This window comes from Zalophus californianus, chromosome 7 (assembly GCF_009762305.2).
Source record: "Zalophus californianus isolate mZalCal1 chromosome 7, mZalCal1.pri.v2, whole genome shotgun sequence".
Taxonomy (NCBI): domain Eukaryota; kingdom Metazoa; phylum Chordata; class Mammalia; order Carnivora; family Otariidae; genus Zalophus; species Zalophus californianus.
Genome location: NC_045601.1, coordinates 125,189,022 through 125,203,937, shown reverse-complemented (window position 1 = coordinate 125,203,937; position 14,916 = coordinate 125,189,022). Strand labels below are relative to the sequence as shown.

At 40.7% G+C, this 14,916-nt stretch overlaps 1 protein-coding gene and 1 long non-coding RNA gene across 16 annotated transcripts in view; one reads left to right on the top strand and one right to left on the bottom strand.

Annotated features, from left to right (window-relative positions):
- FARS2 (phenylalanyl-tRNA synthetase 2, mitochondrial) overlaps nucleotides 1–14,916 on the bottom strand; it is a 537,883-nt gene that overhangs the window by 282,830 nt on the left and 240,137 nt on the right. The window lies entirely within an intron of this gene.
- Nucleotides 2,791–13,467, top strand: LOC113926677. Its single transcript, XR_003521387.1, has 3 exons — nucleotides 2,791–3,041; nucleotides 4,934–5,075; nucleotides 13,186–13,467. It is a non-coding gene; the product is annotated as an uncharacterized LOC113926677 (long non-coding RNA).

Below are 14,916 nucleotides of genomic sequence, written 5' to 3'. Positions count from 1 at the left end.
CTGCTCTCACCCCCAGGGCACTCTCCTTGGTGGATAAACCTGAAGCACAGTTAATTGTCACATACATGGATTTAATCACATTGTCCATCACATTCGGGGGCCCTGCCTTTAGCGATCCGTGACTAATTGTTGTGGTAATTTTTCAATCATTAACACCAGCGCATATGCTGCAGACAAATCCCAAGGTGCCTACTAAACCCCAGTGACAAGCGGCACATGGGCTCCAGAAGGGCCAGCACGTGCCTCGCGGGCCGCCACCCCCAATCTTATTAGTCATGCACCATCATTAATATACATCTCTTCCAAGGATATGCCAGGCTGTGATGAGGTCGGAGGGGACTGAGCATTCTTTAGAACACAGCCTTGCTTTCAATCTACTCTTTGAAAAAGGAAAAGGAAGAGGAAAGGAAAGGAAATTAAAACTCCGTGTGGGACAACTAGCTGAGGGCCTATTCTAAATTCCGCTTGTTTCTCATTCATTTTCAGGCAGGCTCCTGAGCTGCGGCAAGTGCCCTTTCTTTGAGTTTCAGCAGTATTAGTGATCTCCATGGCAACCACTGGTGCTCATCTGCTGCACCACACTGCAGCTTCCCTGGGCTCAATTCTCAAGTCCCCGTGGTGTCAGACGGGGCACGCCATGTGCACTGGTGGGACAAGACCTTGCCTTGGGGAATCCTCCAGCTGATTGAAGCCCTGCTCTAATCACCACATAATAGGAGCGAACAAGATCACACGGAATATGATCTGCGTGCACAGATTCCAGGAATGCCATTTATTTTTCATTTTCCATGTTTTAAGGGTCTTTGTTGGCCAAAAGCAAAGAGCCACTAGAATAACCATCTTAACAAAAAGGATTAATTTTGAATCCCTGGTGGTACAGTGTTGTGACTAACTGATTTATTTAATGCATGCATCTCATATATCTTGCATTAAAGGCAATACTCAAGAGAAAATTAAAACTCCTGGGTTTTCCCTTTGGCTCTTCCTAAATGAAGGAACATTTGGGATACTGGCCACAGGACGGAAAAGCAAGAGAAAGATTCCCGGATCGTTAGTGAAATTCTGACTCTTCCTCCGGAATCTTAGGAAATTCCCTCTTATACCTAGTTTCCCCAAGATTAAAATAAGATCTACTTATTTTAGGCACTTAGCACTGGATCACTGAACAAGGTCTCCGCAAGACTTAATTAATATGTGCAATTCATTTTTAGCTCCTCAAATGAAAGATGTTTGGTGCAGGCTCCATTATTATGAAATGAGGGGCCGAGCGCCCTCTACTGCTGCTTCTAGGTCAGTCTCTCAGTGTCTGAAATCCTGTCACTGGGGTTCACTTATTGTTAAGTATTCCTACACTTTGGCTTAGAAGCCATTTACTGATAAGAAAGAGCAGGAAGAAAGGTGCAAGGGAGGAGGAAGAGAAACAGATAACAATAGGCTGGCTGTTATAAATGGAATAGCCTTACCCCAAGATGACTCAAAGGCACCTAAGTTTATTTACAGCAGAGTGAGAAAGGTCCAGAAAAATTCACGGTGCTCAACTTTGCATCATGAGCAAACATTAAAAGGATAAGAAAAGGGATATCTTACTTTCTGCTCACACTCTTCCAGGACAAGAAGGGAAAAAAGCAGGGTATCAATAGGATCTTAATGAATTGCTCTGTTTTCTAGATAAGTCAGATGAAAAAGAAAGCCTTTTTTTTTCCTTGGAATTTTTAACATTCACAGCATTAGTTAGTTTCCAACTTCATTTCTGAGGTTAGTTTGAATAAACCCAGACCCATCCTCCTTAACACTGTACAGAACAAATCTACTCTTAAGCCTAGATTTACTTATTAGTTATCACAATAAACTAAAAATTATACAGATGAGAAAGGAAAAGTTTCATCCTTTTCTCCATTATGTAAATGACCCTTAAACAACTACAAATACAAGTTCAGCTGAGAGCTGAAATTGGAAAGCATTCTGAAGAGATCTTGCTTCTTTATTCAAAGAATAAAGAACCTTCCGGAAAAGTGTTGGTAATAATAATAGTAAATAATAATATATTAAAATCTAATATTCATTGAACTGTTTTTCTGTGGCAGCAACTGTTCTCAGTGTTCTCCCTGTAACATTCATTAATTTTTAGAACTCCTCAGGGTCAGTACCAATATTATTCCCATTTCTGAGATGAGGAGAATGATACCGAGAATGGGTACCTTGTGTGAGGTCATACAACTGCCAAGTAACAAAACCAGATTTCAAATCCAAGCCATCTGAATCCTAAACCCCCAAAATTAACCCTGAGGCTATAGTGATGAACACTGGGTAGAATCGAATTCTGAGAAGACTGGACTCTGACTCAAAAAAAGCTGTTTGATCATGGAATCTAGGGCCTTTAAAGAAAAATCAAAATTATTGGGCGCCTGGGTGGCTCAGTTGGTTAAGCAACTGCCTTCGGCTCAGGTCATGATCCTGGAGTCCCGGGATCGAGTCCCACATCGGGCTCCCTGCTCAGCAGGGAGTCTGCTTCTCCCTCTGACCCTCTTCCCTCTCGTGCTCTCTATCTCTCATTCTCTCTCTCTCAAATAAAAAAATAAAAAAATCTTTAAAAAAAAAAAGAAAAATCAAAATTATGAAAGCTCTGTTTATCTTAAGTATTTCCACCTCCAAACCCAAGCCTCATCTTTTTAGAACCAAAGACCACAAATTTTTCCATCACCCTTGATTTTTAATGGAACATCATCAGTTTACCCTTGAATTGAGTCAGTGTCACTGACAGAAACCCTGCTCCAGTAAGGAACACCAGGGCCAAATTCCAGAGCCGGCAGATGGTCTGTGAGTTGCTACAGAGGCAATTAACAGTGAGCTGCTAGATTCTGACATGCTGGAGCGGGGTAAGGGGTTTTCTCAGCCCTGTGCAGCTGTCTAGGGAGAAGGACAAGAAAGTATCCAGCGGCAAGATTAGCTACTCATCACCCCCGCCCCTGAGTCTCTTCAGCTGATGCCAGGAGGGACGCAGAGCACAGGAGGAGTTTGAAGTGTGCGTGAGGATCAGAGAGGTAAGGAGGAGGAGCGGTTGGGCTGGGAGCTGGTGTGGACAGAGTGGGCTCTGACAGAACACAGCTCTGCACAGGAAGGAGCTTCAGTGGGCCAGTGGGTGGTGATGGCCCCGGGTAGGAAAGCCACACAGCTGCTGGGTGGGTGGCTGACCATGGGGCTGCTCCCGAGTGCCCCCCAGAAATGGTCAGAGTGGAAGGAGCAAATGGCTAAAGATGGGTTTCTGTCATGACATTTGTGTAAGGGATTCACACGGCTCTCTGGCCCTTTTCAAGGACAAGAGTCCTATCAGACTTGAAATGACCAGAATGTAGCAAAGTGAGATTGTCAGGAAGAGATTATTTTCAAATTTTTCCTGGCATACAATAGCTGGAAGATACAGAAATCCTTCACTTTCATCATTCTGAACCAGGGATGGGCTACAAAAGTCATCTCTCACACATTACCCTCTACAGACGAATGAAATTATCTTTTCATTCTTATCTCAGGATTTCTCTCCAATCCATTTGTATAAGAACAGGAACTGACTGTAGCATCTCAGGCATACCATTCTTCTGTAAAGTGTGAATAATTTGCTAATTGTTAGGAAATGAAATGGTTTACAGATTATGCAGGGAATCTATAATCTATTCTGCTGACCTAGGAAAAAGATCAAAGATCAAACACTAGTGCTCAAAGTAACATCATTCAATTTCATGAATGAAATGGCCCCCTTTGACATAGATTTAAAGATTTCTGGTCAAACTATATTTTAGAAAATGAATTTCTTTCTATAATGTTATGGATTATCCTTAAATAGTTCTCCCTTTAAATATGAAATGCTTGATGAGAATATGAAAGGAATTCAGTTTTTATAATAAGATACAACATTACTTCACCATCACACAAATTCTCCTTTCATTATATAGCTAAAAAAATTTTTTTTCTATTACCAGCCAGAGGAAAAAAAAAGATCTAATTGGCATGCTCTGAAATATTAATCTAACTTTGGAAAGAGATGTACAGTCTTTCAGAGCTTAAGAATATTATCCTTCAATGCATTGCAGGATGAGAAATACCACTTAAGAAATCACTGGCTTTGATGTTGCTGACACTAAGGGTTACAGCTCTTAAAGGAGTTTATTTTGATGTGTACCAACCCAGAAATCCTGGGTTGACAACATCACAGACTTTCTGCAGAGGATGGACGAGATGCTCCCTCAGGTCCCTTTCAGCCCTAATATTGGGTGATTGTAGGTTTTTACTACTGCCCTCAGTCTCTCAATAAGGAAAGTGGATGAAAAACATTGTATCAGTATATATTCTATTTAAGGGAATTCTGAAGTAAATCACAATATTAAGAAAACAAGTGTTTTGAAACATGGCTTATTATTACCTTTTGATAACTTTCTTAAGGGAATGAACGCTTATAACCATCAAAACGTATATCTAAAATCATAGAAAAAAGCATAAGAAATCTTAGAAATAATCTTTTAGTGCAATCCCATTTATTTCACGAATGAGGAAATGGAGAAGTCTGGAGAAAAACACTAATAATAACAATAACACTACTACTAATATTATTATCATTTTCAAACTAACATTTACCATAAGGTAGTTGTGCCCACAACTACTCTGTTTTCCACATATAATCTTTTTAAGAATCCTAAGAGATGACCATTAATATTACCATGCTGAGTTTACCAAATAAGGACATTGAGGCGCAAAGAGGCTATCTCGGGGTCTAAGTTTTCCCCATGGCCAGGAGAGAGCAAGATGAGGACCGAGCAGGTTGACTCTACAGCCCTGTTCTTTAACCATGAAACCGTGAAAAACCACAGCTTCCCAAATAAACTGACCAAATTCTTAGAAACTTCACAGAATTAACTAAGGTTAGACTAACTGTATATTTCAGGATTACCAGGCCCATATATTTAGGACCACCCTCCCTGTGCCAGGTGCCAGGGGTACCTAGAGGATGAAGACACTGCCCTCTGAACGAGGAGCTAAGATGAAACCCACCCAAGGATGTGAGAGTCCGGAGAAAGACGCAGACGGTAAGTGCAATAAGTACAGATGCCAACTCCACACTGAGAAGCAGTCTCCAAAAACCAGACACAATCTTGAAAACAGAACTGCCCATGACCATTTGGGCCTCAAAAGCCACTGTGGTTATAAAGCAACTCACATAGGGCAATCAGGAGACATGTGCTTACTAGCAGGCAGGCAGGGAGAAAAGTTGAAAGTGATATTTACTTAATGATAGCTACTATCTTCGATGCAGTGAGGTTACTTTTTTCCTTCTGGTATATTCTATCTCATTGGAAGAGCCCAGAACACCATGTGAAGATTCACAGCCTCCAAACTAAAAGAAGATCGCCAACCTCACTCTCATCATCTGAAAATGAGAAAGCTTGGCCAGGAGGTGGTTATGAGGTGGTTAAGTGATGTGCTAGGTGCCGCCAGAGGCAAGACTGGAAGCTACTGGAAAAGATTAGGTTGCTCAACTACAGCATGCAGCATGTGGCGGGACAATAATACTGTCAATACCAGAAACTTACGTTTGGATGAACTGGTGAAAGAAGTGAATCTAGCAAAGAAGATTAAGAAAAGAGATCACCGAAGAATACTTGATTACCATCTCAGATCAACTGTATCTTCAGCATCTAAAAACCCTCTTAGATAAATGTTATTAGCTCACAAGCAGGTAGGGGTGATTTCAAGGACTCTCCAGCATTATAATAAGAAACGACTTGTGCAATGATCACAAAGAATTTCTCAGAAATGGAAGGGCCCCTAAATTAGGGCTTCTGAAGGTTCAAAACTAACTCTTCCAATGCAGTAAAATTTTTACATCCATCTTAAAGTATCCATTTAAGGATTAGTTAATAATAGGTAACCACCTGGGGAAAAGAGTCATTATTAAATTTATACAGTCAAAAACTTAAGCCACAGAAGAGGAGGAGCAAGATGGCGGAGGAGTAGGAGAACTAAACCTGGAACACATATGAACTCAACAGGAGATCAAAGAAAAGAATAGCAACAACTCTCAAGAGAAAAGCGACCACTTTCTGGAAGGTAGGACGTGCGGAGAAGTGAGTCCGAGGTGATATTCGGGAGGACAGAGGGCGGGGGAGGGGGCCTCCGTTGGCCCCTACTGGCAAGTGATAGAGCCGCAGAGCACAAAATCGGAATTTTTAGAAGTCGGCTCCGCTGAGGGACATCGCTCCAGTGGCTAAGGGGGGGGGGGGGGTGGAACCCTCGCGAGACAGTGGGGTCTCAGGACCCTCGGGGTCACAGAGAGACTGGGGGTGCCTGAGTGTGACAGAGCTCCCAGGTATCAAAGCGGGGAAGCTGGCTGCAGAGACGGAGCTGAGGCGCGGGCTCTCAGCTCCGGGTTGCCATAAACCATGATCCACGGCACAGTCAGGCCACTGCTCCTCCAGCAGGGACCCAACAAGTGGCAGATCCAGGGAGACTCCCCTTCCTCCCCTGGGAGGAGTGGCGCGGGAGCGCACTGCAGGGATCTGCTGGGTTTGGAGACTTCACATGGGGTCAGGTGCCAGAGATAGAAACGCTCGGTCACAGGCCAGGTGAGCACAGAGTACCGCCACAGACTTGGGAGACAGGAGTGATTGACTGCTTTCCTCTGGGGGCTCACTGAGGAGTGGGGCCCCGAGTTCTCGAATACTCCGGGCGGAGATTGGGAGGCCGCCATTTTCACTCTCCTCCTCCAAAGCTGTACCAAAAGCTTACAGGGAACAAAAGCTCCCAAGAGCAAATCCGAGCAGAATACATAGCCCAGACCGACAAAGATGGGGCAATTTCACCTCTGGTAAGACATGTGGGAACCAAGGCAACAGGCCCCTCCCCCAGAAGATCCACAAGAACAGCCCCCAAGACCAAGTTTACCGATCAATGAGAACGGTAGAACTCCAGCGCTAGGGAAATACTGCACAAAGAATTCATGTCTTTTTACCATGATTCTTTAGTCTTTCAAAGCCTTTTTTTATTTTTCACTTTCGTTTTCTTTTTTTAATTTTTCTTTTTCCCTTTTTCAACCAACATCTTATCAATCTTTTTAAAAAATCTTTTTTATCTTTCATTTTTAGAGTCATATTCTATCCCTTCATAATAGTTAACATATTTTTCTTATATATATATATATATAAGTTGTTCTCTCTTTAAAATTTTGGGATATAGTTTCTTCTAACAGAACAAAATATACCCTAAATTTCTAGTGTATGGCTTTGTTCTAGTCTCCTGCCTGATCACATTCTCTCTTTTTTTTTTAAATCCTCTTCTTTCTTTTTTCAACCAAGTTCTTATCAATTCCTTTTATAAAATCTTTTATAATTTTCATCTTTACATTCATATTCCATCACTTCATCATATTAACCCTTATTTTGTACATATAGAAGTTTTACTTCCTTTAAAATTTGGGGAGGCACTTTCTTCTAACAGACCAAAATATGCCCAATATCTACTCTGCGGCACTGATCTATGCACCAGCCTGATCATATTTGATGATACTCTGTTTTTTTTTGTTTATGTTTGTTTGTTTTTATCTTTTTCTCTTTTTTTTCTTTTCTCTTCCTTTCCCTTTCTTTTCCCCTGGTTTCCGGTCTCTTCTGATTTGTTTAGTGTATATTTTCTGGGGATGTTGTTACCTTGTTAGCATTTTGTTCTCTCATTCATCTACTCTCCTCTGGACAAAATGACAAGATGGAAAAAATTACCTCAAAAAAAAAAGAACAAAACGCAGTACTGACTGCCAGGGACATAATCAATAAGGACATTAGTAGGATGTTGAAACTAGAGTTCAGAATGATGATTTTAAGGATACTAGCTGGGCTTGAAAAAAGCATGGGAGACATCAGAGAAACCCTTGCTGGAGAAATAAAAGAACTAAAATCTAACCAAGTTGAAATCACAAAGGCTATTAATGAGGTGCAATAAAAAATGGAGGCTCTAACTGCTAGGATAAATGAGGCACAAGAGAGAATTAGTGATATAGAAGACCAAATGATGGAAAATAAAGAACTTGAGAAAAAGAGATAAAAACTACTGGATCACAAGGGGAGAATTCGAGAGATAAGAGATACCATAAGATGAAACAATATAGAATAATTGGGATCCCAGAAGAAGAAGAAAGACAGAGAGGGGCAGAAGATATATTGGAGCAAATTATAGCAGAGAACTTCTCTAATTTGGGGAAGGAAACAGGCATCAAAATCCAGGAGGCACAGAGAACCCCCATCAAAATCAATAAAAATAGGTCAACACCCCAACATCTAATAGTAAAACCTACAAGTCTCAGCAACAAAGAGAAAATCTTGAAAGCAGCTCAGGAGAAGAGATCTGTAACTTACAATGGTAGAAACATTAGATCAGAAACAGACCTATCCACAGAGACCTGGCAGGCCAGAAAGGACTGGCATGATATATTCAGAGCACTAAATGAGAAAAATATGCAGCCAAGAACAAACAAAAATAAAGGAATTTGCAAACACAAAACCAGCCCTACAAGAAATATTGAAAGGGGTCCTCTAAGCAAAGAGAGTCTAAAAGTAACATAGACCAGAAAGAAACACAGACAATATACAGTAACAGTCACCTTACAGGCAATACAATGGCACTAAATTCATATCTTTCAATAGTTTCCCTGAAAGTAAATGGGCTAAATGCCCCAATCAAAATACACAGGCTATCAGATTGGATAAAAAATCAAGACCCATCGATATGCTATCTGCAAGACACTCATTTTAGACCCAAAGACACCCCCAGATTGAAAGTGAAGGGGTGGAAAACAATTTACCATGCTAATGGATACCAAAAGAAAGCTGGGGTGGAAATACTTATATCAGACAAATTAGATTTTAAACCAAAGACTATAATAAGAGATGAGGAAGGACACTATATCCTACTTAAAGGGTCTATCCAACAGAAGATCTAACAATTGTAAATATCTATGCCCCTAACATGGGAGCAGCCAATTATATGAGCCAATTAATAACAAAAGCAAAGAAACACATTGACAACAATACAATAATAGTGGGGGACTTTAACACCCCCCTCACTGAAATGGACAGATCATCGAAGCAAAAGATCAACAAGGAAATAAAGACTTTAAATGACACACTGGATGAAAGGGACTTCACAGATATATTCAGAACATTCCATCCCAAAGCAACAGAATACACATTCTTCTCTAGTGCCCATGGAACATTATCCAGAATAGATCACATCCTAGGTCACAAATCAGGTCTCAGCCAGTACCAAAAGACTGGGATCATTCCCTGCATATTTTCAGACCACAATACTTTGAAACTGGAACTCAATCACAAGAGGAGAGTCAGAAAGAACTCAAATACATGGAGGCTAAAGAGCATCCTACTAAAGAATGAATGGGTCAACCAGGATATTAAAGAAGAATTTAAAAAATTCATGGAAACAAATGAAAATGAAAACACAACTGTTCAAAATCTTTGGGATGCAGCAAAAGCAGTCCTAAGTATAGCAATACAAGCCTTTCTCAAGAAACAAGAAAGGTCTCAAATACACAATCTAACCCTACACCTAAAGGAACTGGAGAAAAAAACAGCAAATAAAGCCTAAACCCAGCAGGAGAAGAGAAATAATAAAGATCAGAGCAGAAATCAATGAACTAGAAACCAAAAGAACAGTAGAACAGATCAACGAAACTAGGAGTTGGTTCTTTGAAAGAATTAACAAGATTGATAAACCCGTGGCCAGACCTATCAAAAAGAAAAGAGAAATGACTCAAATGAATAAAATAATGAATGAAGGAGGAGAGATTACAACCAACACCAAAGAAATATAAACAATTTTAAGAACATATTATGAGCAACTCTATGCCAGCAAATTAGATAATCTGGAAGAAATGGATGCCTTCCTAGAGCTGTATCAACTACCAAAACTGAACCAGGAAGAAATAGAAAACCTGAACAGACCTATAACCACTATGGAAATTGAAGCAGTCATCAAAAATCTCCCAACAAACAAAAGCCCAGGGCCAGATGGCTTCCCACAGGAATTCTACCAAACATTCAAAGAATTAATACCTATTCTTCTGAAACTGTTCCAAAAAATAGAAATGGAAGGAAAACTTCCAAACTCATTTTATGAGGCCACCATTACCTTGATCCCAAAACCAGACAAAGACCCCATCAAAAAGGAGAATTACAGACCAATATCCTTGATGAACATGGATGCAAAAATTCTCACCAAAATACTAGCCAATAGGATCCAACAGTACATTAAAAGGATTATTCACCAGGACCAAGTGGGATTTATCCCTGGGCTGCAAGATTGGTTCAACATCCATCCACAAATCAATCAATGTGATACAATACATTAATGAAAGAAAAAACAAGAACTATACGATCCTCTCGACAGATGCAGAAAAAGCATTTGACAAAGTACAGCATCCTTTCTTGATCAAAACCCTTCAGAGTATAGGGATAGAGGGTACGTACCTCAATATCATAAAAGCCATCTATGAAAAACCTACAGCGAATATCATTCTCAATGGGGAAAAAAGCTGAAAGCTTTCCCCCTAAGGTCAGGAACATGGCAGGGATGTCCACTATCACCACTGCTATTCAACACAGTATTAGAAGTCCTAGCCACAGCAATCAGACAACAAAAAGAAATCAAAGGCATCCAAATTGGAAAAGAAGTCAAACTCTCACTCTTTGCAGATGATATGATACTTTATGTGGAAAACCCAAAAGACTCTACCCCAAAACTGCTAGAATTCATACAGGAATTCAGTAAAGTGGCAGCATATAAAATCAATGCACAGAAATCAGTGGCATTCCTATACACCAATAATAAGACAGAAGAATGAGAAATTAAGGAGTCGATCCTACTTACAATTTCACCCAAAACCATAAGATACCTAGGGATAAATCTAACCAAAGAGGCAAAGAATCTGTACTCAGAAAACTATAAAATACTCATGAAAGAAATTATGGAAGACACAAGGAAATGGAAAAACTTTCCATGCTCATGGATTGGAAGAAAAAATATTGTGAAGATGTCAATGCTACCTAGAGCAATCTACACATTCAATGCAATCCCTATCAAAAGACCATCCACTTTTTTCAAAGAAATGGAACAAATAATCCTAAAATTTGTATGGAACCAGAAAAGACCCCAAATAGTCAGAGGGATGTTGAAAAAGAAAAGCAAAGCTGGTGGGATCCCAGTTCCGGACTTCCAGCTCTATTACAGAGCTGTCATCATCAAGACAGTCTGGTACTGGCACAAAAACAGACACATAGATCAATGGAACAGAATCGAGAGCCCAGAAATGGATCCTCAACTCTATGGTCAACTCATCTTTGACAAAGCAGGAAAGAATGTCCAATGGCAAAAAGACAGTCTCTTCAACAAATGGTGTTGGGAAAATTGGACAGCCACGTGCCGAAGAATGAAACTGGACCATTTCCTTACACCACACACAAAAATAGACTCAAAATGGTTGAAAGACCTCAATGTGAGACAGGAGTCCATCAAAATCCTAAAGGAGAACACAGGCAGCAACCTCTTCGACCTCAGCCGCAGCAACTTCTTCCTAGAAACATCGCCAAAGGCAAGGGAAGCAAGGGCAAAAATGAACTACTGGGATTTCATCAAGATAAAAAGCTTTTGCACGGCAAAAGAAACAGTGAACAAAACCAAGACACCCGACAGAATGGGAGAAGATATTTGCAAATGACCTATCAGATAAAAGGCTAGTACCCAAAATCTATAAAGAACTTCTTAAACTCAACACCCACAGAACAAATGATCCAATCAAGAAATGGGCAGAAGACATGAACAGACATTTCTGCAAAGAAGACATTCAAATGGCCAACAGACACATGAAAAAGTGCTGAACATCGCTTGGCATCAGGGAAATCCAAATCAAAACCTCAATGAGATACCACCTCATACCAGTCAGAATGGCTAAAATTAACAAGTCAGGAAACGACAGATGTTGGCCGGTATGTGGAGAAAGGGGAACCTTCCTACACTGTTGGTGGGAATGCAAGCTGGTGCAGTCACTCTGGAAAACAGTATGCAGCTTCCTCAAAAAGTTGAAAATAGAGCTACCATACGATACAGCAATTGCACTACTGGATATTTACCCCAAAGATACAAATGCAGGCATCCAAAGGGGTACGTGCACCCCAATGTTTATAGCAGCTATGTCCACAATAGCCAAACTGTGGAAATAGCGAAGATGTCCATCGACAGATGAATGAATAAAGAAGATGTGGTATATATATTCGATGGAATATTATGCAGCCATCAGAAGGAATGAAATCTTGCCATTTGCAACGACGTGGATGGAACTGGAGGGTATTATGCTGAGCGAAATAAGTCAATCAGAGAAAGACATGTATCATATAACCTCGCTGATATGAAGAATTCTTAAGCTCAGGAAACAAACAGGGTTGCTGGAGTGGTGGGGGGTGGGAGGGATGGGGTGGCTGGGTGATAGACATTGGGGAGGGTATGTGCTGTGGTGAGCGCTGTGAATTGTGTAAGACTGTTGAATCACAGACCTGTACCTCTGAAACAAATAATACATAATGTTAAAAAAAAAAAAGAAGAAGAAGAATATAGCAGGAAGGGAAGAATGAAGTGGGGGAATCGGAGGGGTTGAGGAACCATGAGAGACGATGGACTCTGAGAAACAAACTGAGGGTTCTAGAGGGGAGGGGGTGGGGGGATGCGTTAGCCTGGTGACGGGTATTAAAGAGGGCACGTACTGCATGGAGCACTAGGTGTTATATGCAAACAATGAATCATGGAACACTACATTAAAAAAAAAAAAAGAAAAGAAAAAGAAAAAGACCAGAGAATATTCCCTCCCACTTGGGTTTCAGTTTTCTAACCAGACAGCATTGTGGTACAGAGGGTGTGAAATAAAGGTGGCCGGGGGTGGAGGGTGGGGGGACTTAAGCCACGTACAGAAACATCTTATTTCATGTAAACAAACTAATTCTTAAGAACATATATCTTTTTTTTCTTTTAAGGACATATATCTTAACCACTAATAAATTAGGGAATGACTATTTAATTTATAAAAGAATTCATTACTGGTATCCTGTCTTCCTTTTATAAAACTTTCATTTGTATTCAACTTTTCAGGGACACTTCTGTTGCATGAACTGAGGAATGTGTGCCTCTGACCGAGAAGTTTACAGGCCATGTCCCTGAGGACAGAAGCCACTGAAGAGCTCTCGCCGGATAGGTGGACATCCTCAGGGCCGTTATTAAGGCTCACATCCTCTGGGTTGATCTGAAAAGGAAATAAAACCTCTGAAAAGGAATACAGCACACTACCTTACTTTCTTCCACCAAACATTTGTTGATTATGTTTTCAGAGGTAAGCCTGCAGGTACAAAGTTGACTGAGACAGTTCTTGTCTTTAAGGAACTCAAAATCTAGTGGGGGATATAGAAAAGAAACTCAGCAAGCATGGGAGTATGGCAGCAGCCTTGGAGAGAGGTACACAGGGCGTTTTAGAAATACAAAGAGAGGCCCCATCTTGGCTGGGGGAGGAGTCAGAAATGAAATGAAGGAGCAGACACAGGATCTGTGAAGACTTTGCAAATGTGGAGTTAAATGAGGGACTAAAGTTATATCTTGAAGGACAAGCAGAAATCAGAGGGAGAAAATGGGAAAGGGGAAGGAGACTAATGGAAGAAGAAATGGCATGTGTAAAGTTACAGAGGCAAACAGAAGGAGCGCGTTCAGGGGGCCACACGTCATCCATTACTTTTGAAAGCAAAGAAGTATGTAGGAGTTGTGCATAAGAAATGAGCCTTCTGGGGGCGCCTGGGTGGCTCAGTTGGTTAAGCGTCTTGATTTCAGCTCAGGTCATCTCAGGGTCATGAGATTGTCCCACATCAGGCTCCGCACTCAGTGGTGAGTCTGCTGGAGCTTCTCTCTCTCCTCCTCCCTCTGCCTCTCCCTCCACCCCACTCATGGGCACGCAGATGAGCGCACGCGCTCTCTCTGGCTCGCTAAAAGAAATGAAAAACAAAAAAAAAAAATGAAATGAAAATAAGTACCTTAAAAAGAATACAAGAAATGAGCCTTCTGAAGTATGCAGGGGATGGAAAAAAAAGAGGCAGGGATATCCTGCTAACAGTTACTTACCACAAGGTTAATGACATATGGTTAAATTAAGGATAGGATTGATTCTCTTACAATGGAAGCATAGACCCGCCTTGGGAAGATCAATGTTTGTTTGTTTTTAAAAAGAATATGGCTATGAAGAGGTCTTTATGACATTTAAGTTAAAACTGAAAAAATAAAAAAATGCTAATGATGCTTACACTATAAAACTTCCAATATAAGAGAAAAAAAGGGAGGATGTTTCCTGGTGCTTGTCAAGAGCTCTTCAATAAACATAAAAGACTGAAGGACTGGTTTTCACGTGCATGCTCATGCTGAAATGAGAGTGGATTGAGAATCAGAGCTGTGTCCATCCAGGCAGAGTTAATGGGGATGAAACACATAAATGGAAAGACTTAGCAGGGGTCTTTGAAAATTCTTAAGAACAGAAAATCAATTGAGGATGTAGCCTGAAGCCAGTACAATAGCTCTGCTACAGAAGCAAGGTGGTGAGCTGGTTTGGTTTTGGTTAGAAGTGAACGAGCAAAATTATAAATAAACTATAACCCACAGATAAGACCAGAAGGTTGCCCAGACTAAGTTAACTTTAAATGAATGATAGTTAACATAAAATGAAGAACTATACAAACAAATAACAGACACACTCACATACACACACACAACAACCATCTTTCTAATAACTGCTCTCTCTCAGAAATGCTTCTCGTTGCTTCCACTTTTTCAAAAGACAAGAGGCCT